Source organism: Agelaius phoeniceus, chromosome 1 (genome assembly GCF_051311805.1).
Source record: "Agelaius phoeniceus isolate bAgePho1 chromosome 1, bAgePho1.hap1, whole genome shotgun sequence".
In the NCBI taxonomy this organism is placed as follows: domain Eukaryota; kingdom Metazoa; phylum Chordata; class Aves; order Passeriformes; family Icteridae; genus Agelaius; species Agelaius phoeniceus.
The window spans coordinates 151,226,338-151,252,427 of record NC_135265.1 but is presented as its reverse complement, the minus strand read 5'-3'; the positions used below and the strand labels follow the sequence as shown (position 1 = coordinate 151,252,427).

The window sequence follows — 26,090 nt, the reverse complement described above, 5'->3', positions numbered from 1 at the left end:
CATCTCTTGTTTTCATCTTCAGCAAATGGCTCTAATAGATTTGACAGCCTGCTTTTAACTGGCACCCTCTTCTGCTGCAGGTATTTCTGGGCAAAATCCCTTCTCACCTTCCCTGCTGCAGTGTAAACATCCTGGAGCTCCACCTCACTCCTGTTTCCAAAGCTGTGAAGTCCCAGATGGTCCATCAACCATCTTCCTCAGTTTCTTTCTCTGCATCGTGAGATTTTCTAGCAGAACCTCTTTACCTTTTCTCGGGGACTTTTTTAATAGTGCTGTTTCACAGAAGATTTTTGGGTTGGGGAAAAATATAGGCTCTTGGCACTAAACATAGACCCTTTTCAGTAAACATGAGGCCCTTGATTTTAAAAGTGACAAACCTTGCTTCTTAATTTAAAAAAGATTAATTTTCCCAAGCGTATTTAGAAAATAAAGAGAAACTATTGCTGTGCTAATTGCTATTACCAAATGATTTTCACATCATCTCCCACCTGTGGCCACACAAATACAGGTCAGAAAAATGGACTTGGAATTCCAGGCTGCAGCAGATCAAGTATCAGGTTTCTGGCTAACCATGAATTATCACTAAAATTTAAAGGCACCCAGCCCTGTCATTAATGCTGCCTGAATACCATGACTTGGGAGTGCTGCTGTGCTGTGCTGCCATGGCATCTGCTCCCCAAATTTGGCCTCTGCTCCTTGAGAGAATGAACCAAACCTCCCTAACAGGGGAGGTGAAGCTGTTACCCACATCTCCTAATTCCCCTCGCTGCAGTCCTTTCATCTCTATGCTATATTAGCATTCTGGAGAGCACTAATGGGTGTGAAGTGGCTTAAAGCCATTTTCTTTATTGCTGGATTAGTGCTGGAAGGGTATGAAACTGCCGGCGCTGGGCTCGAGCACGTCGAGAGCTTTCTGCTCCAAGCAGACACGAGAGCTCAGAGCCCCAGCCCGCTCGCACAGCCCAGCTCACTGCTTTTATGAATGGAGTTAAAAACAACACATGCCGTGAAGCTGCTGCTTAGAAGCTTTTTTTTTTTTTTCCTGATGTCCTGACTGCTCCGGCCAATACAAGCCCCAGTGCTCCGGAGCAGTGCACAGCCATGAAAACAAGGAAGTGGGCAGAAAAAGCAAAGCACAGGTTCCCTATCTGTTCCCTGCCTGCCTTTAGTTGAGCAATTATACAACTCCAGATCTGTGATTATTCCTGGCAAGGTTTGTTCATCTCATGGGAGACTTTTGGAACAACGCAGTGCTTTTGTAGGGAGTGTCAACCACCAGGCGAACGTGTCTTCCAGATCAGATTTTATTTTTTTTTTAAATATGTAAGTAATTGTTTCTTTACAGATTGGTCTTTGCCTTTTAATGACTCACATTTCTACCTTGTCAGCTTTCAGCACGGGCCCTGCCCTCCCTCCCAGTGCTACAATCCTCCCAGATCTCACCCACAGTGCCAGGTCACACCAGGTGAAATCCTGAAGGAGGAGAATCCATTTTGTTGGCGCCCTGTCCAGATGTTCTGCTTACAGGGGCTGCTTTTTGGGGGGCTGCAGAAACTACAGGCACAGCAATCAGAAGGCATAAAACCGAGGTACAAACCTGCCTCTAAAACACTGAAATAGGGGTTTGTCTGTGGTTTATTTTTTGGACAAACCCAGATACATTTTCATGGCAATGGTGACAGATTCTCATTCCCAGCACTGCTGCCGTGCCAGGAGTCTCATTCCCACTCTGGCCTCCTGAGGTGCAAACATGCTCTTGAAAATAAGGAGGGAGAATGCTTAAACACCCCTAAAACTAATAATTAGGTTTAAGCTCAGTGCAATATAACTGCATCTTTTAAGAGGGTTGTTTTTTGGTTTGGGTTTTGTTTTGGTTTTTTTTTTTTTTTTTGAAGCTTTTCCCCCTTCATTGCTCTCTGAAAATCTATTCAACATGAGGCAGGGAGCAATTATGGAAAATTTCAGGCTGGATGGTTAAAGCATGGCCAGCTTGTAAAGTAATTGGAAAGGCAGAAAGAAAATGTTTGGCAACAGGGGATAAAAGGTGGTGTGTAAGTGGAGGATTTTTTCTTACTGCAAACTGTCCTCTCTGATATGTCAATTGTGTTTGGCCTGATCCCTTGACAGTCCATTAATTTTTTGTCCAATTGCAGGCTGCTGAGGGCAGATAAATTTCAGGCTATTATGGGAACACCCTAGAAGTTTGTATAGAAAGGAAACTCTCTGTTTCCTGTATCATCCTTCTGGGGATCTTGAAAGAGTTCACAAAAGCCACTTAAGCAAACTTTCTTTGCTGGATAACGGAAGGAAAGGAAGCTGTGAACAAGCAAACAACACTCAATTCCATGAGACAAGAGATACTCTTGGGTCATTTGAGAGAAAGTAAAGTCTGTGAATGAAATACACACACACACACACACACAGAAGATATTTTGTACTCTGAAAATAATGGGTATTTTTTGCACCTCTGCTCTCTTTCTGATTAAAAACAATGTAAATCCTGCAAACCACCAGTGAGATAGGTGGTGGAACATCCATCCCTGCAAGGCATGAAATGTGTGGAGGGTTTTTGTGGTTCAAATAATACATCTCAGGATGAGCTGGAGATGGTCATGGATCAGCTGAACAGCTCTTTTCCTTTCCTTTTCCTTTCCTTTTCCCTTCCTTCCTTCCTTCCTTCCTTCCTTCCTTCCTTCCTTCCTTCCTTCCTTCCTTCCTTCCTTCCTTCCTTCCTTCCTTCCTTCCTTCCTTCCTTCCTTCCTTCCTTCCTTCCTTCCTTCCTTCCTTCCTTCCTTCCAACAGTGCAGCTGCCACAGTTCTGCTACAACCAGCTCTGTGGTTTTTGTCACCCAGACAAAAAGCAAAGGTGTGAAGAGCTCTAAGTTTCCCCAGGGCTGGCGTCAAGCGCAAAATTCAGACAGAGCTCAGGGAGCTGGGGCAAAACTCAGGATTCAAGTGTTCAAAACTCAGCCTTCAAGCCCTGGAAATATTGGGGGGTTCCATTTTATAGGTTTGTCCCTGTCTCTGACTTTTACTCCAGTAATCTAAGGAGGTGACATTGGTCAAACAGTGCATCCCTTTTCCTGAGAAGTTTTAAATATCTTGGTTTCAGCTGCATTTCAGAGGGAGAACAAAACCACAGAGAGGATGAAATGCTTTAAGTTTGTTAAAATAAGCTCTTAGAGGAGAAGATTTGTAGCTCATCTGAAATATGGGGGTTGTGGTTTTTGATGTGAGTAAATCCAAGTGGTAGAGAGACCTTGTATCTATTCAAACCACAAGAAAACAGGTTCAAGTTTGCAGTCAACAACAATGCATGGTCATTTTAGAAGAAGAAATGGTTTGGGAGAATACTTGGTTAGCAGGAAACTACCTGGGCACTGACTGAAAAATTTTTTAAGGCATTTAGGAAATCAGTTCATCAAATGTGAAAAGATTTTTTTCTAGCAGATTCTGCAACATATGCCTATGGTCTGACCAAAACCACTAATGCTGGGGGGGGGGGGGGGGGGCAGAGAGAGAAAGAGCAAGGAAAAGATATTGAATATTTAATATATTAAATATTTGCCAGCTGGAATAAAGAAAAAGGTTTTGTTGAAATTTGGGGCAATCCACTCAGGCCAGTTCTTGTTTCATTGGGACTGGGGAAGGCCTTTTCTGACAGAAATATAGCTGATTACTTGACAGGAAAAATCTAAATTCCTCAAAAACATTTCTCCTGGTCACTTCTCAAAGTTATCCACAGGAACAGTGCTTCCCTGGGGAGCTTGTTAAACCTCCCAGATAGCCTCATTGCCTTTCTCTCAGTTCTACAAACTTCCTTACCTTCAGCTGTAAGCTCTTGAGTCTGCTCTCCAGGTTGCAAATGATCTCCATTCAAATCATCTGTTGTCCTTCTGTGCTCTGGCCCAGGTGAGGGCCAACACATCCCTGTGGAGAGTGTCCATCTGCCCAGCGTAACTGCATCACCAGTCCAAAGAAATGGCCTGGAACCTGTTCAAGGAGAAAAGTTCTTTACTCCTATTCTGACAGTAATACAAAATTTTTGGTCCTACCAAAGCAGCCTTTGAGGTTCTTAAGTCTGGAGCTTAGTTGCCAGGCTCCTGATATAAATAAGGAAAGAAGCTGCTGAACTGATAGGATTGTCTAAGGAAGAAGAGCAGCAGGAAAGCACAATTCCATCCTAATCTTCCTGGTCTTTGCTGTTGGCACAGTGTTCATGCACACAGGACACCTTCAGGTCCCCCTTCAGCAGGTTGTGTTCTAGCCCTTGGAAGGTCTGGGAAGTGTTTGAGGGAAAATTATGAAATTGCTTGAGGAGAAACTGGAAAATGAAGCTGTTTTTATAGGGGTCAAAAGTGAGAACTGGAGGCTGATTTGTTCTGTGAAAGGGCCTGACCATGACCTGCCAGCCTTGGCAGCTCACACAAGGTGTAGGACTGTGGAATGAGTCAATGTGTGCGGTTTCTTCAACAGAAAATTATACTTCTTTTTTTTTTTAGGGTTTCCTACCAAATCAACTAGATTAATTGATTCATCCCAAGACTAAACTCTTACAATTCCATAGGCTGAGTTCTGGGGTTCCACAGTGTATTGCCATGTATTTATTCCCACAAAAATGTCTGCAAATTGCATTACCTATCCCACATTCCAAAAGGCTTCTGTCCAGTGCAGTCACTTAAGGAGAGCACTGTATTTGTGGGGGTCTTTGTAAGGGCCCCTACAGGGTTCAAGCAGTGCCTGGATAATGTCATAAGGTTTAGTTTTAGGTTCTGCAAGGAGCATTGAGCTGGAGTAAAAGACCCTTATGGGTCCTTTCCAAATTGAAATATCCTATGATTCTATAGAGTACAAGGAGATGACAAGGAAAGGAAAAGTTACTCCTTTTGGGAGTAAGTGGTTTTAAAATCATTTAGGTTGAAAAGCAAAACTAGAGCCCAAGAACAGTGGTGTGAAGTATCCACATTGTACTTCAGGTAGAGGGACTTTCACAAGTCCAACACTCCATGAAACTCAATGACTGGGGTGACATTCAGGTCTAGGAAAAGGGGAAAATTGCTGAACACATAAGTAACTCAAAACAATTGTTTTGAGTTAATTCCAAAAACTGTGAATGTTTCAGTTTACACTCAGCTTTTAAGAGCAGCAGGTTGGGGGGGAATGATTAAAAGAATCCTGAAAAAATCCCAGTATTTTGTAGGGGATTTCCACTCCAATCACTTTGGCATTTCATTTTTTTCCTCAAAGTTTAAAATTACTTTCATAACAAACACTTTAGGGTCTGCAGCTGCTTGGTTCTCTAGTTGTGTTTGGAAATTCAAGCAATTAGAATAAAAAGTATTCACCCAATTTGGTTTCTCAGTCACAAGTAAAACAGCCTGCTTGGGGTTATTCTTGAAACTTGGGTTGCTTAAGTAATTTAAATAGATTTCTATTTCAGAAACAACACAAGAGCCAACAATTTCACAACTAAAAGCTCGAGGGCTACAAAACTTGGCTTCACCTAAGACTCTTAACATTGTTTTTCATTATCTTAATCACTAGGTTCTTTACATACTAATTTTCCATCCCGTTGCCAACCAGTGCCAATCCAACTCGCTTTTCCATCACCCAGGTGAGTGTTACTCATGTTTTCATGGAAATGTGAAAACACTCTGAATACAGTCAGCACAACAGTGTCCATTTCTGTGACTGCTCATTGGCTTCTGCCAACACTGAGTCATATCTGCAGAAGTCACTAACACAGGTGTAGCTTCTGAGTTCTTTCCTAGGATTTTCCAAAAATATGGATAATGCTGATGGTTGTCCAGATGCAGTTTTGATGACACAGGGCTAAACAATTTGTTTATGCTGGGACCCAATATATTGCAAACACCAATTAGGTATGTGACTGATTAAGCAAGGGGAGAGATGAGATAAATCACAGCACGTGGTTCTAACAGGCCTTAGCAGAACAGAGAATAAAGTGAATCCTCCAAGAAGGCTACAGAGGATTCAGGTCCCACCTGGTGATCAAAACAGTGGGCCCAGTAACACCTGCACAGTTTGAATCCAGCTGGAGCCACAAGGCTGCAAAACAAGCAGGCAGTGTGAACAGGGATAAATGCTCAGTTAACTAAAGGTCATCACTCAGTGTCTAGAGCTACAAACTAAGCATTTGTGTGGTGATCAGGTAAGAAATAGTATTTTCTTCTCTCTGGGTTAGTTCAACTGCCTATCATCTATTAATTAATCCATGAAAAATTTGTGTTATTATGAGAAAGCATTAAGTAACCAAGAACTATAGAATGATTTGTGTTGAAAGGGACCTTGAAGCCCATCTCATTCCAATCCCCCTGCCACAGGCAGGGACACCTTCCACAATCCCAAGTTGTTCCAATCCCCATCCAACCCGGTCTTGAACATTTCCAGGGATGGGGCATCCACAGCTTCTCTGGGTAACTCATGCCAGTGCTTCACTACCCTCTGAGTAAAGACTTTCTTCTTAATATCTAATCTTTACTCTCCCCTCTTTTAGTTTGAAACTGTTCCCCCTTGTTTTATCACTTTCTGGCTGTGTAAAAAGTCCCTCTCCATCTTTTTTTACAAGCTTCCATTAAGTGCTGAAAGGCCACAAGATCTCTGAGGTGAAACTTCAGAAAATTTGGCTTTATGGGAGGCAGCAGGAGTCTGTGCAAGCAGAAGACTAACTGGTCTTTTTTTAGACATTCACCAGTGTAAACTGAAAATATTACCAGTCAGCTTTCACCAAGGTAAAGCTAACGTGAATTAAGTCACTTGAAAATCATCTCAGACTTAAACAGTCTCCTGTACTTGAGGCTTTGGTTCAGGATTTTGGTTCTCTGCACACACAATATGATGAAAATATATCCATTTTTCAATAAAAATAGAGCAACCAAAATACAAATATCCCTGTGCAGCAATGGAAACCTCATAAACATCACAGTCATGGTTTCATAAGAGGCTGCTCAGAAGGAAAAGTGACTAATCTCAGCTCATTGCCCAAGTGCAGAGAAACAGAAACGTTTCAGAAAAGTACACAGAATTAAAGAAAAATTAAAAAGAGAGGTTCTGATGTCTCCAAGACAAGGGAAGCAGTGACTGAACTGAACAAGCCCTGCAGTTCTTAAGTGCTGTCTGGCAGCATCTTAACTGCTCTTGGCACTTGAGGACTGAAAGCCACAGTTCTTGAAGGACTGTCACGTCACCCCTTGACACCTATAAACTATTCTGAAACTTAATTCCTCGCAGTTTTATTGTGAAGATAATTATAGACCACATAAACTCAAGAGGCAGGATAATTTCTGCAGCCATTAATATCAGGTTTCAGCTGTGCAAACCAGGAAAATAATGACAGAGAACTCTCATTCTTCAAGGCATGAACTCATGATGAGACCTCACAAGTGGCAGAAGCAGCAAACCCAACCTTACAGCCTGTATGAGCACCTTGTAACAGAGCTGCTATCATGAGCTGTTATTTTCCGTATGAGGGTGATGTGAGAGAAGTTATAGCTACTGCTTTTAGAGTCATACAATCATTTCAGTTGGAAAAGACCTTTAGGAACATAAAATCCAACCATTAACCCAGCACTGCCAAGTCCACCACTGAACTATCTCCCCAAGAGTGACAGAGATCACCTCGATCATCTCTCTTGTAGACAGTGATAAGGTCACACCTCAGCCCTCCTTTCCTCCAGGCTGAACACCCCCTGTACCCTCAGCCACTCATCATCCAGACTCTTCCCTAGCTCCTTCTTTGGACACACTCCAGGACCTCAATGTCCTTGTTGTTATGGGTCTAAAACTGAACAAAGGATTTGAGGTGTGACCTCACCAATGCCCAGCACAGGGGGATTCCAGGTTTCAGTGCAGGACGAGGGCAAAGGGAACCTACACCTCCACCACCCTGTTTGCTCAGGACTGTTGACATTGCTCTGGGGTGGCATGAACCAACTGGCTCCACATGGGTGGACTTTGGGCTGGTGACAGGGCAAAGGGCTGAGTCACACTCTACACCTTGAGTTCTGTTGGAAGCCCTTTGGCTCTCAGAATTAGAAGTCAATTTTGGCTAACATGGGCAATCTGAATGGACCTGAAAATCTGCCTGTCTGGGTGCCAGTCACAAATTCATACAATCTCCTGCTCTTCTTCATTAAACCTTCTTGAGTCTTGTCTGTGTCCAGATAAAATATCTTTGGTTGACTAGCCACAAGTTCACATCTGAAAAAAACCAGAAGCATCCCAATGCTTTTAGGGAAAAAAATAAATAGGCATCAAGGGACATGGGCCATTTTTTGTACAGCCATTAAAGTTCCATTGTAATGACAGCATGTGTTGGGGGAGGGTGGGAAGGATAAACAGCAGTTTCAAGTCCAGAGTCTGGGTCTCCCATCAGATATATCACCCTGGGGCTGAGTTACAGGCCGAATATGTAGAAGTTGAGACTCATTTTTCATGTCCTGTTTATAAATCTCCTGGCTGGGAGACCTCACCTGGGTTTCTGGGTGCTCAGATTTGCTTCAAGCACAGCCTCAGGCTTCCCAAACCCACGGCCACTCCCAATCAGGAGACACCTCAGAGAGCTGTCTGTGTCAAATATCATTAAGTCTGAAAGCAAGTCAAAACAATCCCAAGGGCTTCTGTCCATCCAGAGGGAGAATTACCTTTTTTTTTTTTTTTTTTTTTTAAATCACAGCTTTGAAAGGATTTAGGAGCAGCAGCGTTCTCGGGAGGTTTGTATAATCTAGGAATCCCCTTGTTTCATATAAGGCAATTCACACTAGATCTGAACACTGGCAAACAGTCAGCTAAATCCATTATCGCATGATAATGCTCAAACATTTCATTAATTCCTAACCAGCTGTCCTCTGCTCCCTTACCCCTTTCATCATGCAAACATTTCTTTAACTGTCTAAGGGAGGGGAGAAGGGAGGATCAGCCGCAGCCTCATAAAATTCCTTCACCCGCTTGGCCTGCGGCAAGTTATTTCTTTTGACACGCGTGTAAAATAATATTGGGGGTGGTGTTTGTTTGGCTTGGCTGGATGGTGAGTTTTCATAACAATTTGGTAAGCCAAGTACCTGTGAAATGGAGTACAGAGAACTCATGGCAGCTTGTTGATGAGCCTGCCGTCTGGTTGATTAACATCTCATTAAATAGGGAAGACCCCTTGCTCCAGCATCTATGCCAAGACACAAGGCAAGGTGTTTGGAGCAGGATGCTGCTCTCCAGTGGTTTGAGGTCCTATAGGTTATTTCTCTTTTAAAGTCCTCGGGTACTCCACGCCAAACAAACCAGGGGAAGTGAGGGTAAGCAAGGGATCAGTACCTTGGAGGGTTCTCCAGCTACGTGACTCACTGAAGTGGATACGTGCATGCCAAGAGCCAGAGAGAGATTTTAAGGGGATTTCTGAACGCTTTTTTAAAAAAAAGCTTTCCCTGAAGTGCCTCAAATCCCTCCATGTCGCTTAGGGACTCTCCAAAGACCAGGATTCGCCACTCTGCTGAGGAGGGACCTGAGGGGAGGGCTCAGGGGGTGTCTCCAATCCTGCTCTCAGCCTCAGTCCAGGGGCTTTTCTCCCAGCCCCTCTCCCAGGCAAACGTAGCACACGTCTGGACAGCACATCAGGCTCCTGACTGACACTCGTTCCTCCCCTGCCAAGACATGAGAGTGCGTTTATTTATTATGGGTTAAATATTTGGAGTTGAGTAAGAACCTCAGAGGGAAAAGGTGGGTCTGTTTCCTTGGATTTTTTTCTACCCCCTCACTCAGTATGAAAAATCACATTCTTTTAAACTAAAATGTTAGGTTTATGGAAAAATTCCCCTTTCTGACTTTAGGCTCAGCTAAAAGCTGAGAATTAACAACTCCTGAGTGAAAATAACATGAGGAAATACAGTGGAGTAATATCTGGACACGTCTGGACATGTCTGGACATTGCCAGAACGGGTCTAAAATGTCAGGCTGAGGTAAGGATCACACTTCACCACAACAGCAGGCAACAAAAGGACTGAAAAAAAAGTACTTTTAAATTTTTTTCAGTTATTTAAAAATGAGGTGTCAAAACATGAGGTAGCTGGGGCTGCCACAAACTCATGGGTAACAAGAAGCACATCTTAGAAGCTGTAATGATATCTTGAGATCCTTTCTTGGTGTTTTTAGGTGTGTTAGGGTCTCAGAATTTTCAATAAAGTAATTCAAGACTTTTTTTCTTACCACAGAACCATTAGACATTTCTATAAGTATAGGTATATGTTGTTTCTTCTGTGGAAGAACCTTTAATGTTTTATTCATGTGTATTGCAGTTTTGATACAATGGATGTTGTTTTGCTGTCAAGAGTAGGTGTTACACTGGTCTGTTATGGGTGTGTATCCTTTATCTTCACCATTTGACTACTTAAGATAATTATTTGGCCACTTTTTGTGTTTATAAACATCTGTAGTATGTCTTAAAAACCATCACTCTTTGAATGGACTTTGGACATCCTCACCAGAGGATGTTTAATTTAGTGAGTTGTGCATGACTGGTCATGCATGCTTTTCAGCCCTCAGTCTGAATTAGCCCAAAACCAAAAACATATTGATAACAGCATCATAGAACAAAATATTGCTCACTTTTTTTTTCTTTAGGACTTGTAATAGAGTCTCTCTGTTAGACTCAAGATTCATCTTGCTTTTTAATAGATGTGTACAGTTCTTCCATTTTGCCTTCTGTGGTTTTCCTTTTCTGAAGTCTGGTATGCTTTGCGGTTTATTTATTCATGAGCTGTAGAAAAAGAAGTTCACCATTAAAAAAACTTGTTTTGGAATATCTCCTTAATGGTGTGTCAAGAAACAGAAAACAATTACACTTACGCAACGTAACGTGCATTTTTACATGCCACTTGCAGGCTGCTTTACGTATCCCCAGTTTATGTAAGTAATGAAAATTAAATATCATGCTAGCCTGCACAATGCAGTCAGCACAATTAAAGCTAGGAGACCTTAATTGGGAATAAAAAAAACACACACCAGTGCTAAAAAAACAGTCTTTTATGGCAAGTTTGCAGAGGGTTCTTCCAATTTGGCAGGGCTATGGCTGTCATGGGGAATGAAGTGTTTTCATGTCCTGAGAGTCACTGGGCACTGTCTGTTGAGGGTTGTGTTCTGCAGATGTCACAAATACATAATAAATGCCACATGTCACCCTCTCCATGGTGGCCTGGCACATACCCTGTCATAGGGCTGGACATGAGGAGAGGCAGCTCATGGCCTGTGGTGGGCAGAGCAGCAGGGGAAGGTGGGAGGCAGGATGGGACCTTGACTGCAGCCAAACATGAGGAAAAAGTATTATTCTCCTTCATGATGAAGGCCAATTTCAGCAGCTTGGGGCCAGCATGTTTGCAGTGTCTCAGGTAGAGAACAGCACCCACTCCTGCACTTCCAAGTTGCTGGCTTGCAGCTGTACTTGGCACAACTTTGCCCTGAGTGGGGCAAGGGCTCTGTTTCTGTGCAAATGCCCACTACCCTGGCAGAGGCAGTGCAGGTAGAGCCTCCATCAGCCCTCAGGTTGCCACTCGTGCTCCCTTTCCAACCAAGAGCCCCCCTTCAACCAGGAGCGGTGTCAACAGACTCATCCTTCAACCCTGGGCAGAGGGAAAAACTCCTGCTACACAAACTGGGGAACAAGATGCTGGAAAGAAGCATTTCAGAAAGGGATCTGAGGGTCCTGGTTGCTGGCAAGATGAATGCAAGTCAGCAGTGCCCTGGCACCCAGGAGGACCAACCCTGTCCTGGTGTCATCAAGCACAACATCACCAGCTGGGCAAAGGAGGGCATTGTTCTGCTCTGCTCTGCTCTGCACTGGGGTGGCCTCACCTTGAATATTGTGTGTGGGTTTGGGTACCACAATATAAAATAGAAAGCTATCAGAGAGCAACCAAAGGAGGGTAATGAAGATGCTGAAGGGCTTTGAGGAGACAAGGAATAGGAGGAACGGCTGAGGACACTTGGTCTGTTCACCCTGGGGGAGATTGAGGGGAGACCTCATTGCAGTCACAATTTCCTTGTAAGGGGAAGAGGGGCAGACACTGATCTCTTCTCTGTGGTGACCAGTGACAAGGGAATGCCCTTATGTCGTGTCCGGAAGATTTAAGTTGGATATTACAAAAAGGATCTTCACCCAGAGGGTAGCTGGGCACTGCAACAGTTTCCCAGGCAAGTGGTCATAGCACCAAGCATAGCAGAGCTCAGGGTGTGTTTGGACAGCTCTCACAGGCACGAGAGTTTGTTTGGATTGCTGGGGATTGTTGAGGCTGTCCTGTGCAGGGCCAGGAGTTGGACTGGACTCCTGAATACTCTGTGTCACTCTGTGACGCTGCCATCCTCCAACACCGGCCCCACCATCGCCCGCCTCGGCTCCCCTCACGTGGTCACCCCTGCGGCGGACGCCTGGGCGCCCCCGTAGCCCGCCCGCCCCCACCCAGCAACGCCCCCCGCCCGTCCCCACCCTGCCGAGGCCACGCCCCTCGTTACATATTCATGAAACACGCCCACAGCCCGAGGGACGCCGCGCCTCTTGATACATATTCATAACCCACACCTCACGTACCCCCGGGAGGCCACGCCTCTCTCGCTGCATATTCATGACCCCGGGGGCGGGAGGGGGCGGAAGCGGAAGCGGAAGCGGGTGCCGGTTCCCGAGGACCCGGTATAAAGCGGCCGCCGCTGCCCGGTGCCGCCGCGTTCGCGCCGCCGTCAGTGACCTCGTCCCTTCCCTCCTTCCCTCCCTCATCCCCCCCGCCCTCCCCGGCGCCGCCGCCTCCCCCCTCCGCCGCACGGAGCAGGTCCCGGGTGCTGGGGGAGACCCGGGGGCAGGTAAGGGGGGCGGCGGGAGCTTGGGCTGTGAGGGGCGTCTGGAGTGAGGACGGCGTGTGGAGGCGAGGGGCGGCTGAGGAGCTGTGGGGTGACGGGGGTGAGGGGCTGGAAGGCGAGAAAGGGCTTGGGGTGAGGGGCTGGGGAAGGTGAGGAAGAGTCTGGGGTGAGGGGCTGGGGAAGGTGAGGAAGGGTTTGGGGTGAGGGGCTGGTGAAGGTGAGAAAGGGTTTGGGGTGAGGGGCTGGTGAGGATGAGGAAAGGTTTGGGGTGAGGAAGATGAGGGGCTGGTGAGGATGAGGAAGGGTTTGGGATGAAGGAGGTGAGAGGCTAGTGAAGGTGAGGAATGTGAGGGGTTGGTGAAGTTGAGGAAGGGTTTGGGGTGAGGGGCTAATCAGGATGAGAGATTTGGGGTTAGGAGCTGATAAGTTTTTTAGGTGAAGAAGTTATGGAACTGGAAAGGTGAGAGGGTTGGGGAGCTTTGGGATGTGGGTATGTAAAATCGTGGAGAAGACAATGAGGATCTTGGGAGTGAGGGACATGTTAGGCTGCAGAGGTGGAAATTGGAAATGCTGTCTGCTGTGGCGAGAAATCAGGTCAAAGGAACCTGCAGAGGTTGGGAAGGGATGAAGAATGAGTAAGGTGATGTTGGAGAGACTTGTTTGGGGTGTCTGAGATAGCCACCCCTTTCTCATCAGAATTTAAGTGCCCCTTTAGGGTTGTGTTGGGTGGAGACTGCGCTGGAAGAGGACTTGACAAAGGGACCAAAGATGGAAATTAGCGTGCCTTTTCAGACTGTTAAACTTCAGTAGTCTGCTATTTGAATAATTCCACACTTAATCTGTCACCTGATCTCAAAGCTTTATCACAAAACAATTGAGTCTCTCCTTGCCTGATATGATGGTGGGAGGGTACTGGGGAAAGAAATTACTTCCAACTTTGCTCTTAAAACTCCATGAATACAGCAGTTTTCCTTAAGATCATGTTATCAGTGATCTGCAACTCTTGAGATGCCTCAATTTAGCACCTTTAGCAGGTGCAGAAACTCTGCTTGACCTTGAAAAATACTCTCTCCATGGGGCAGTTTTCTGTTGGAGTGCTTTGCCTTCAGTATTTTCTAGGTATAGAGAGGAAAAAGGAGGGGAGGCAAAGATTTTGCCGAGGCTCTGACTTGGCACTGGGTGCGGTGAGTGAATCAATGTTTCTGGAGCCTGGCTAATTCAGGGACTTACAAATGGAAAAGCATAGGAAAGATATTGCAGGATATTGAATGTTAGACAGAGGAGATGTTTTCTCCTTCAGGAAAAGAGCTGATACAAGAATTGGATCTACAAGGAGAGGCAGCACTTGGTACAGACACAGCCAAATAACTGCATCATTATGAGGATCTGTGGGAAGGAATTGCACTGTTACAGCATGTATCCTCTGTGCTCTGCAAAAACTGCTCCAGTGTGAGCTGCATCGTGTTCCACTGCTGTGATCAGACAGTGCTACTAAAATATTTAATGAAATATGGCTTGAGCAGGTGCTTGAGCTCAAAGAGTGAGCTTGTGAATACTTTCTGCTTCCCTCCCCAAGTCAGGCTTTTTTGAAAATATCTGTCAGAGGGGGGTTGCTGATGTAATTGCACTGCTTGTGTGGCTTGTGTGACTTCTTCCCTCCTACCAGTACTGTGAAAGATAAGGTCTTCCTTGCTTGGTTTGTTTAGTGATTATACTGGATTGATGAAATGTTCAACATGCCTAGTTTTCCCCTTCCTAAATAAGGGAAGAGGTTTCAGACAAGAGATTAAATTATTTACTTGACACTTTGGCTATAAATGCCTACAGAAGTGGTTTTTACTGTAAGTTTGAAAAGCTGACACTACCTTAAACTCCTAAAGATGCATCCAAAAACATCTGTGAGTTCCTGTTTATGTCAAAGGTAGTGGCAGCTGCTGTCTTGGAAGTGAGAGCTTCATTCCTCTATTAATGAGATTAAATTGGATACTTAAGGGAGTTTTCATGACAAAATAACAATTTCCATGATCTAATGGGTGGGATCAGTGGAACAACTTCTATTTTAGTTTGCTATTTGGAGTGTCAGAGGCTGGTTTACATGGGTTGGCTTGTGCCTCTCCAAGCAAGTAAATGATAGCAGTTCTTGTGTTCAATTATGTATGACTGAGGCATCCTCAGCAAAAGGAAAATGTGTGGTTCTACAGATAAACTCTCCTGTGTAGCTGTGGGTTAACTCCTGCAGGATCCTGCTGTTCTCTGCGAGTCTGTTGCTAAGAAAGGAATGAGCAGTATCTGCTGACGTGATCTTGCTTGGATGCTGTGGGGACTGCCTGCATTCGAGGGCAATCCTCTCCTTCCAAGATGAAATGTGCCTTAAAAATTCAGTCTGTTTTAAGTACAGTTGTATTGTGCTGCCTTGGGAGGTTGTTTTCTGCTGGAGATGTCCTTATTAGTCATGAGAAGGTGGCAGGAACACTGACTAACAGCTGATGAACCTGCTGCTCCTTCTGTGTTGTGTTACAGCAAAACTCAAGAAGTGCAACTTTGTTCATTTGCCTTTTCAGTGGGGGGGCACAAGTGGAATATTTTTGTGGCTTCCAGTGAAGCGTGGTGTAACTCTGACTGAAACAATGCACATGCTTGTATGTCTAAGTGCATGTGACCTTAAGTTTTCCCACTGAAGCAAGTGTTCAGCCTGTTTGAGGAGCTCTCTGAGGTAAATGCCTTGATTCCTCCAGGTGGAAATCCAGGCTCTGAGAGAGCAAGCTGAAGTTGGACCTGTCTCACAGGGCTGTGACCTCCAAGGTTAATTACCTTTAAACTCACTCCAGTCCTGGATTCTCTGGCAGCTAGAAAGTTAAGACTTGGTAATATAATGTTGCTCTGCTTGTATGCTGAGACAGGAATGCATGGACTCTGCCTCTATCCCTGTATAAACTTAAATGGATCATTTATAAAAGCAAGGAGAATATTAACATTGGATGGTACCTGCAGAGTAATTCACCAGGGAACCTGCATCTAACATTTGAAAAACTTTTCATGCAGTCAAAATATGTTGCCAGCTTAAAAAAGATGTTGAAGCTTTAGGGGTCATGAATTCCTGGGTAGGAAGGTGATGGCTGGCATGACCTGCCAGGTGATGCCTGCAGTTGTGAACACAGCTGCATGTAACACTTCAGCAGACACTGATTTAAGCTATAAACAGTTCCTTTACACAAGAGCATTTGCTCTTGGCTAGCCTGTAAACTCTGTTTGTGATGTACCATTTATTTGAGCACCTTATGACTTCCAGCAGCAATTCCTAGAGTAGAAAGCCAGTTCCACTGGCAGAATGTGGGCACTGCTACTTGCATATTGGGCAAAAGCAGTGAAATCCCTCACATTGCTCGTCACAAGAAGTTGGAGCTGGCAGCTGCTTTTGAGCTTAACTTGTGGTCTGTAACTCCTCTGCCCCTCTAAGAACATAAGCCATCCTAAAATAATTTCATCAAATGATCAAGCAGTATCTGTTGAGCAACAGTGTATGTGTGCTGGTGTCATGTTTGACATAAAAACAAGCTTCACTTGCCCTTCAAACTGACTGCAATGCTATAGGCTACTTTTAATAGTGTAAAAGCATGCTGAAGAGAGGCAAAGCTATTGGAGTTGAAATGGAGCTTTCCAGCTGATCTTCCAGGCGAGCCCTGTGGAAGTGACAAGGCTGTCGTGACGGAGGAGGAAGCTTTAGCAGCTTGCAGAGGAATGAGTAATATGAAGAACTGTTTGTGCTGTGTTTTAGTTTTGCAAGGGTCACTCCCATGACCTTTATATCTGTAATACTTGTAAGATCCTAGGCTGTGACCTATTCCAACTCTAGGCATAAGATTCACCAAAACTGCCAACAGAACAGCCTTGTGTGCAGTTGTTTCCTTTAGAGATGGATTAACTGATCTGATACCTGTTCTGTTGGAGCTCATGTTCCTTCAGCTTAGTGTCAGCCTTACTGAACACTTTGATTCAGCAGTAGTCCCTTGACTTGGGGATTACAGAGTGCAGAGAGCATTGCTTAGCTTAATATACCAGCATTAAACATGACATGAGTGAAACAATACTTTTCCTAAGCAGAGCATTACACCTGCCCATAATGACTGTATCAAGTCCAATACACTTTCTAGCTGTTGTGTGTTTAATGCTCCATGCAAAACCAGAAAACAATCCAGTTGTCAAAGTTGGAGCAGAATGCTGTCAGGATGAGTGACACCATGTGTGTAGCTTGACAGCTGATGTTTTAAACCTGAGAGTCACCTTTCAGACAGGAGATCTGGGCAGCCCAGAAACCAAGCATGGCAGCAGACACATTAAGCTGTGGGGTGTTGTGAACCAGGGACTGCGTGCTTTCAGCGGGCTGCTGCTGTCAGGTGACTTTTACGGTCAGCAGCTTATCAGTTACCCACACATCTTGCAGTTGGGTCACAGCCCTGCCCAGAGAAACTACCCAAAGCTTCCACTGGTAAACAGATATAATATCCTGCTTCTGGGACTGTGAGGGGCTCTTGTATCCAAGCACTGAGTAATTACTGCTCTTCTAAATAAAATGATTACTCTTTAGTGTGGTAAAGAAGCATAATATTCCTCCAAGTGAAACAAGGTACTCTGCATGAAAAAGAGCTGATTTCCTGCTATAAAATCTAGACCTCCAATAGAGTTGCCCAAGACTGAATTTGCCTTAAGTTAAAAGCTGGGCTTTGGACACTCAGTGATGGGTTCAGAGCACTCAGTGTCTGAGCCATGGAGTGGTTTGTGCTGTGACCTAACTGGCACACGGTGGCTATTAACTAAAGCCCCTTCTTGCTGGTACTTCCAACAAGTGCTGTGCAGTCATTTGGACTGCAGCTGGCATACGGCTTTGTAACAACTCGGGACAAGCAGCCAGGTTTCCTCATCAAACTTGCTCTTGGCAAGTGACTCTGGCAAGCATCAGGACACAAGGCTTTTGTTGGGTAATGATTGGGTTTGGCTTAAGAGCTGCTCCTGACCTTGGTTTGGCTCTTGCTGGCGTGGATTCTGCTCAAAACATGAATCTCAATCTATAGATGGTGGGAAGTTGGTCTCTACAATGTGGACAACTACCTAAACTTAAGACCCAGTTAAAGATGGAGAAGACTTGATTTCCAGGACTCCCATTTATGGAGGATAAAGACTATTAAACTTTAGCTTTAGGAGGCCTGGCTGGCCTGACACTTCAGGCTTGACTCAATCTCTTTTGCAGTGTTACACGAAGACTGACTAATCTGGTGGCCTGAGGTGTTCTGGGAGGGGACTGAGACATACTTTCCTTGCACGACTGAAATTGTCAGTCAATAGCTGCTGCTCATGCAGCAAGGCACAAAAGGGTAGGAGATAAGATTTAGTCTTAAGAGTAAGCCAAAGATACTTTAAAGAAAATTCTAGTGTGTAAATGGCAGCAGAAAGGTGTTACCCTGAATTGTTTTGCTAAACTCTGTTTGAAGTGGATTTTGTCAGTATTCTGGGGAGAGAAGGTTGGTTCTCTCAGCAGAGTGGAGAGAGGACCTAGTTTCCTCATCTTGTTTTAAATGAGAGCTCTAATGTTTTTGTAACTGAAATTGAAACCAGTGTTATGCTGACCCTGCATATTTTCTATCCTCTGCTGGCTGGCCTGGACTACTTCTGCATGCAGTGTAGTTCATTTATTTTGGAGACTTGAAAACAAGCCATTATCACCCTTCAGTGCCAGATAAATAAATGATCTAACTGGGGGCCGAACCCAGTGTTCTTTTACAAAAGCACAACGGCATGTCACTCTTATCTTCTGCATTCTGCCCTTGAATATGTGATCAATCTTTCTGGACCACATCCAGAAACCAGTGGCTTAACCCAGCAAGCGATGACTGCGGAGCAGTCAGATTTCTGTGCCACTTCATTTCCTATCATCACTTACACACAGCAAACAGTCTTCCAGCACTGTTTAACCTACAACTTTCTTATCAATCACATGGAGATACAAATAACAGAAACAGGAGTCAACTCTTAAATAGTCTTGATGCTGGATCTGTGCCTCCAGGTAACTTGAGGGGGTGTTGATTTTTTTGTTTGGTCTTTTTTTGGGGGGGGGAGTGGGGGGCAGGGTAAAAAATCCTCCTCCCATTTCATGAGGGGAATATCTGAGCGAGTACACTGGCCTGAGCAGTCTGGCTCTGGGTACTCCCAGAGGAGTGATCTGACAGTCTGAACTATTGCTCCTTAGAGTAGTGTGGCTGGCCAGCTAACTCCCAAGAGTTCAAAAAATAACCCAAAACAAATGCACAGCTTGCTTTAACACCAGCCCTTCCAGTGCACGTCCCATTTGCTGTCTGATTCGTAGCTGGAGGAATCAGCTTGTGACGTAGGCTTGTTCTTTTCCTTGGCTCTTGTTCTGCTTCTAACTTTGGTATAGAGGGAAAAGGCTCCCACCTCTCAGTGCACAGGTACCCTAATTGTTTCCAGCATCATAGGGCTTCCACTTCCCTAAAAGTCAAATTCCCTTCAATGAACTGAAAAAAGAGAGTGAATGGGCAGTTACCTGTTCCCTTCATGTTCCTACAGTCATTTCTGACCTTACAGTTGGAGCTTTTTCTGCTGCTTTGTTTTCAAATCACCTTTCCAATTTGTCATCTTCCAGGTACAGTCTGTTCAAAGCTCTCATTATGCAGCTGCATAGTAGATCTTTCAGTCTACTGAAGAAATGGAATTGAATCAGATAAGGTGTGTCCCCTTCCAGACAATTGCTCTGGGATAGTTTGCGTGACAGTTCAGGGTGCCAGTTGAAAATAAGCTTTTTGACCCTATAGCACTAGTGGGATCTCTAATCTTCTTTGTATGCAAATGACACATGGACACTACCATGGCTGTTCAATTGTGTAGTAGCCCCCAATTAAGCTGTATATAAAAGGGTTTGGGTTCCCATACAGTGAATTTTGTGCTAACATCAGATGCCTGTGTGTCTAATGAGTTTGTATTACATTGTTAGTAAGTCTTTTACTGGTTAGGAGCAGCAGGATATATTTGTGGACAAGTAATAGCCTTGGTGTGATGACTTAAGATAAAGCCTCACTACTCTGTCCCAGGGTATTCTTAGCCTGGTCATGGCTAGATGTCTGTAACATCACTTTGTCAATGTAAAACCTAATGAGTCTGAGGGATGTACAGTATAAACTTGACTCTGCTCTTTGAACAATTTCATTGCATCACCCCTACCTCTTTGTGGTAAAGATACACATAAAAAAAACCCCAGTGCTCAATTGCTGCAAACTATGAAACATGTACATTCATCAGACTACAAACTTCCAGCTCATTCCAGCAGCCCAACACTGCATGGCATTTCCCTCAACTGCACTTAGTAGTTTTCTCTTCCTCATTAACTATGCTCCTAAATTAACACGTTCTAAGAGATCAGTTCCAGTTCTTTGTTAGGGCTGGTTACTGAATAACTGGTTGTAATTAATGCCTGAATTTATCACTGCTACAATACTGGCTACACTGTTCCCTGTGCTTCAGCCTCTTTAAGAAGCTCTTTGTCAACAGACTCCCTGTCTGGGTGGCTCTGTGAGGAGTCTGTGTATTGCTGAGTATCTCACTTGCAGGATCCTTCAATGAACCTGGTGAGTTGCCCTGATTGTGGATCACAGCCTCATTCTGTCTGTTGAGAACTTAGTAACTGATGTGTCCCTGATGGCCTTTTTGAAGTTTTAGGGGCTACCTAGTGACAAAGCCATGCTGCTAAGTGGCCCATGGTCAAACATCACTGACAGAGAAAGCTTTAAATCCCTATGTGAAATTATTGTATTGACTGGAGATATATATATACACACACACACACCATAGCTTACAAAAGACAAATTCTTTAAGTAGGGAATAAAGTTTCAGCTTTACATGCAGAAATTGCTGCTGTCCAAATGATTTGGAGATCTTGGGATAAGAAAGTTGTTGCAGTTCTGTGCTTCAGGCATTCACAGTAAAATTGCTTTCTCTGTGAAAAAAAAAGTTTGAAATAAAGAGGTGTTGGTAGTGGTTCTCCAAGCTTTAATGCTAAAGGTATATTTTCTAATAAGGGCATGTGTTTGAATACTTCAGCTCTTATTTATAACACCTTCACTATGCACTATCCTCTCCTTCTTGCATGTAAATGAATGTGGTCAGGGTGAAAGTACTGTGCAAATGAAAGCAACACTTGGTTTATCTCCAGTAGCAGCATTCAGTTCATTAATATTGCATTTCCCTGTAACTTAGTGGAAGCCTGCCTGTGTCAAAATATTAAATAAAAATGGGTTCTGTATTTTTGCATTAATGACTGTCCAGCATAATTTTTAATTCTTACCTGATGCAGTTATGCTTATACCATTATAATACTTCATTTTCTTACTCACTGTTGATGTAGGGTTTAAATAACTTCCTTTCTCATTGTCTGGATAATAGTCATATCTTTTCAAAGAATGAGAAAAACAAGAACACTGGCCAATTCTTAGCTTTCACCAGAGAAATTTTTAAAATATTGGACTGGACTGAGAGGAAAGCAGGAAGCCAAGGCTGGAAATTTCTCTACTCCATCCTATCTGATAAAGCAAGCAAGAGCCCAGAATTTTCCTTCTTTAATTTGTTGGCCTCATAGGACAATCTGGAGCTCTAAGTTGCTTGATGTGAGCAGCTAAGACTAAAGCTACACAAGTCTGTCTTTTTGCATCTGAAAGGGCTTAGGCTGGTAATAATACTGTGACCCTTCCAGCCTTGCAGGGAATAATGAAAATGCAGCAGGCTTACATCAACAATGAATACATCCTGCATTGTTTATATCTGGGCCCCATAATTTCATGTTAGATCTTCACTCCCTTCTGAGACTAAGTAGTTTAGGTGCAGAATTAAACTGTAGATTGTGCAGCAAAAGCCTGAAAGTCTGGGAAGCTTTTTTTCATCAGGTAGGTGGGGGGTTTCACTCCCAGCCTATGTGGGGAGGATGTATCCAAAGTGACATGCAGGTGTCACTGCTCACAGACTGGTGGGATTCAGCTGTGGCTGCAACATTGAACTGCCAGTGCTTCTGAAATAGTTTAATCTCAGCAAATGCTTGTCCAGCCTGCCCCTCATGGTAGGGAGTGTTTAACAAAAAGCATATGAGAAGGCACATACTTGTGTGCAGTTTATTTGCTGTTCAGCAAAGAAATCTGGGATCAAGCTTCTGAAGATCCTACCCAGATGGCTGATTTAGCCCATGTGTCCTAAAGTAAACTGGAGTCTGTTTTGATTACTCTGTTCTTCAGAAGGAATTCACGTTTCATACCTGGGAAATTTGTCTATGTAAATTTCAGTTCCACGTTTTGAAGGCTGAGTTTTGCTCTCCTTGCCAGTGAAGGTTTAAGCCTGGTTGATGCTCATTCTAAGGTGACAAATATTCTTTCATTGGGTAGAATACAGAATACAGTTGCACATTTTATATTCATTGTGTTTTTCCAGACTTCATGTGTGAGTGGTGAGCAAGGGCACACAAAGTCCTCAGAGGAAGATGAAAAAGCTTTCATAGCAAAAACTTGTTTGAGTTATGCACACTGCTGTTCACATTACTAGAGATAAATAGGAAGAATTTTACAGACACCATGTGAACTCTTTTCCTGCAGGTTTTATTTTTTTTCCTGATAAACTAAGACATTTTTATCCCCTAACTCTCTACCCCAATTAAGTTAACATAAACTGACTGCAGCTTGATTGAAAACCAGAATACAAGTTAAGGAGAGTAATGTGTCACATCATGGCTTTTTTAATGTGGAATTGAAACTTAAATTTAAATGTCTTTTGGCTTAAAAGGAAAGGTTTAAAACAAAATGGAAGTGACCTTTTGAATTATGCCTGTTTTACTATATGATCATATGTACTTCTCCAAAGAAGTCTATGGGTCAAAAGTCTGCCCATGTGTTTTGCAAAAGTCTTTATATAGAGGCAATACATTGAACTTTGAAATTTGTTACTGGAAGAATAAAAACTTAACAGGATGATAAATGGTTTTCACTTAAATGAGATAACAAGGATGTGGTGTCCCTGTTTCATCTGTTAAATCTTGACTGCTGTACAAAGCAACATTAAATTATTTCAAATCTATTTAGGCTCTTAAAACCTAAAACAGTTAAGGGTATATTATGGTTAACTGCTGATTGCTTTAATCAAATCTTATTCCTCTTGAAAATCTGTCAGGTGATTACTCAAATGATAAAAGCATTAGTTTATTGCATATGCTGGTCCTGTGCTGTTCATAATTGAAAAAGTAAAATGACTAAGCACAATGCTCTCAGTAAAGCTGCCAAAATAAAATACACCCCAGAAGGGCAAGCCGTGCATTTCATTAAAATAAGGTTCAGTAAGCATGAAATTTATCACCCTAAGGGCTTCCTCACTCTGACAAGTGACTAAAGTGTAAAATGTCAAATACCTCTGAACTGACCAGTAACTTGCATTAAGATTTTGTTAGGTGTACTTTCCTGTTCACAAGCTACAAGAAATGAATAGTTTTCTTCCTCAGCTTCCTGTGTTACTGCTGAAGACTCACACCTACACACGCAGCCCATGCAAATGTCTGTGCCTTTGTGGGCTCAGGGACATGGGAAACTCTGTGTGCTCACAAGGAGGATGAAAGAATGGCAGGGAGCAACCTCAGCTTGCAGAGCCATGAGAAGTTGATCCATGAGTGGGGCAAGGAAGGAGTGAACCTGCTGGTTGTCCTCCCCTTGATGGATAATAGCACTTCTGTTACCCATTGCATCTAGAAAATATTCTCTAATTCTCTAATTTGGCCTAATCATTACCTTCCTCATGGAGAGATCACATTATGTTGTTCTTTCAACAGCTTCTACATTTGAAGCCCTCTGTCAAGACTTTGTTTAAAAATAATCTCATGCCTTTCAGACTTTGTAGTCATGTCTTCTGGTTCCTGTCCTTTTGATTATTTCCTCTCTCAGTTTTTTCTGCTTGGCTCAATTTGATGTACAGCATGCTTTGCTCACTGAAGTGTTTGGCTTGAATGTTGTTGTGCTTGATGAGGAATCATTTGTCATATAAGGTGATCCTCCCCTCTAAAAGAACAATAGGACAAAAGTGAGAATATCTCCTTTCAACAGGATGTACTGACTTGGGTCGTGTTTCTCTGCTGGAATCCACAGGTCTTCCTAAAAAATGTGCAATCCCTTCTCTAAACCACTATCAGGAAGCATTGTTTGAATAAATATTTGTTAGGTTTTTGGTTTTGTTTCACACTATGGTTTTGAATCCTTGCAGAGAGATCCCTGTTCAGTAAACCTGCTCGCAGTGCATGGGCTGATATTTCTGGACCAACACCAGAAATCTTCTGAAACCCTTCTTGGGAATACTGTTTTGGAATACTCCAGCTACTTGGGAGTACTCCAGCTACTCTTCACAGCAAACTTTGTGGGAGCTGTTGTAATGTCCTTTAAGTCTGAGTGTCCCACCCACTTCAGTGATGGTTTCATCAAAGTTTGACAGAGCCTGAATATATTCAGGAATGCATGGCACATCCTACTGCTTATTAAGACTTGTGAAACCCTATGTGATTGCTAATTTATTAAAACCTTCAAGTGTTTCAGAGTAGGATTTCCTTGGAAGACTTCTTGAGTGACCCAATTCAGGCAATTCTACTTGTCTAGAATCAATTCTAAAATCTCTTCCTTGAATCAGAGGCCTATAACAAGCTATCCAGTATGCCAAAGTGCTTACACAAGGCTTTTAGAAATTCTAGGCAAAGTTAATGTCACCAGGATAACTGCCAGTTGCTCAAAGCCTTATGCACTTCATATTTTTGGTGTGCCTGCTCTTAACAGCTGTACACTTCAAGCAGGTGTAGCACTTGAATACTTAGGACTATATGTATCACCATATGAAGGTAACAACTTTTTGTCTGCTTTTCAAGGACTTGGGGTGGTAAAGTTGAATGACAAGTCAGTTAATTTCAACAAACACTTATAAATGCCTTGCAGACAATGAGACAGCAAAATAATTCAGGAATGAATGTTGTATCCCTTATCAATTCCACGTGTGATAAATGGATTTAGCTGGTTGTAATGTTAGAGAAAGGAATCTGTAAGTGTTAACTATCTTCATGGGAATTGGGGTGGAAGCCAAGCCACTATCTTGTACCAGAATAAACTGATAAGAGAAAGTGTTCAGTTAAAAGTAGAGCATTTGTTTAAAGAAATAGTCTGAAGATGTAAAACTCTTTGAAAGTTTGAGATTAGGTAATATGTGCAGTATTCATTCAAGTACCTGACTTTAGTTTTGTAACTTTAACTCACCCCCTGGTAGATATGACAACTGTCCTCCTGGTCTCCCCCATTTCTTCCCATAGATGCAAACCTTTGATTTCTTCTGCAGCACAGAAAGAGAACATCCATTTGAAATTTATCTAGTCAGAAACACCAAACAGCTTCAGCCAGGTCTATGTGTGCTCCCATGTTTTGTCTGACTTTTGCCATTTGTGATACTCCTTGCTTGGGATGCTGCTGTGGGCAATCTCCTGGAAGACAAACAAGACAGTTTTGAAATTTGAGAGATTTAATATCTTATTGCAAGTAGAATCTTGCAATAATGAGTTGCAAGTTGATTAGGAGCTGACAGATCAGGCAGCTGCAAATGTAACATCTGGAATACTGTGAGGTCAGGCTCAGCTTTCCAGAGGAGCAGTGAGAAGACTCTGCATCCATTATACTTCTAGGATCAGAGAACAGAAAGCTCTGAGAGCTTAGAGAGCTGAGTCCCTGTCTTGTGGTGTGCCTGTTCCCAACAGCTGCTGCCAAACCATAAAGGTGATTAAACCACAGAAAAGAGTAGAGACTAAAACTCTTGTTCTGGTATTTCTTCTGCCATCTGAGCAGAGCAGCAGAGATAAATCCAGACTGAATGTAAGTGGAGCAAGATGAGGAAAAGTCAGTGATGGAACCACAAGTTTTAAGCACTATAATAAAGGTGTGTGGGATGACAGATTGTGAATGAGAGCTATTTAACTGAACTCTCTTCATGAAGCCCATGCTCTTGCTAGATGCTATTACTCAAGTTTAGAGAATGCTCCTGTCAGTGTGGTGAGATGCATGAGCAGGTAGCCTCAGAGCACTGAAGGCAGCATTCACTGATCAGATCACAGTTTGGTGAGTTCTTCCTCTGTTCTGTGAATAGCCCTACAGTTCCTGAGCTGAGGTCCTTTAATGTTAGGTGCC

At 43.4% G+C, this 26,090-nt stretch overlaps 1 protein-coding gene across 4 annotated transcripts in view; it reads left to right on the top strand.

The window, feature by feature from the left end:
* SLC45A4 (solute carrier family 45 member 4) overlaps positions 1-26,090 on the top strand; it is an 84,942-nt gene that overhangs the window by 9,863 nt on the left and 48,989 nt on the right. The window contains exon 1 of one of the 4 annotated variants that reach the window (XM_054646133.2): positions 12,710-12,855. The exons of the other annotated variants lie outside the window; for them this stretch is intronic. The gene's annotated coding sequence lies outside the window, so the exon portion shown is untranslated. Of the gene's footprint in view, positions 1-12,709; positions 12,856-26,090 lie in introns of those variants that run through there. 4 annotated transcript variants of the gene reach the window in all.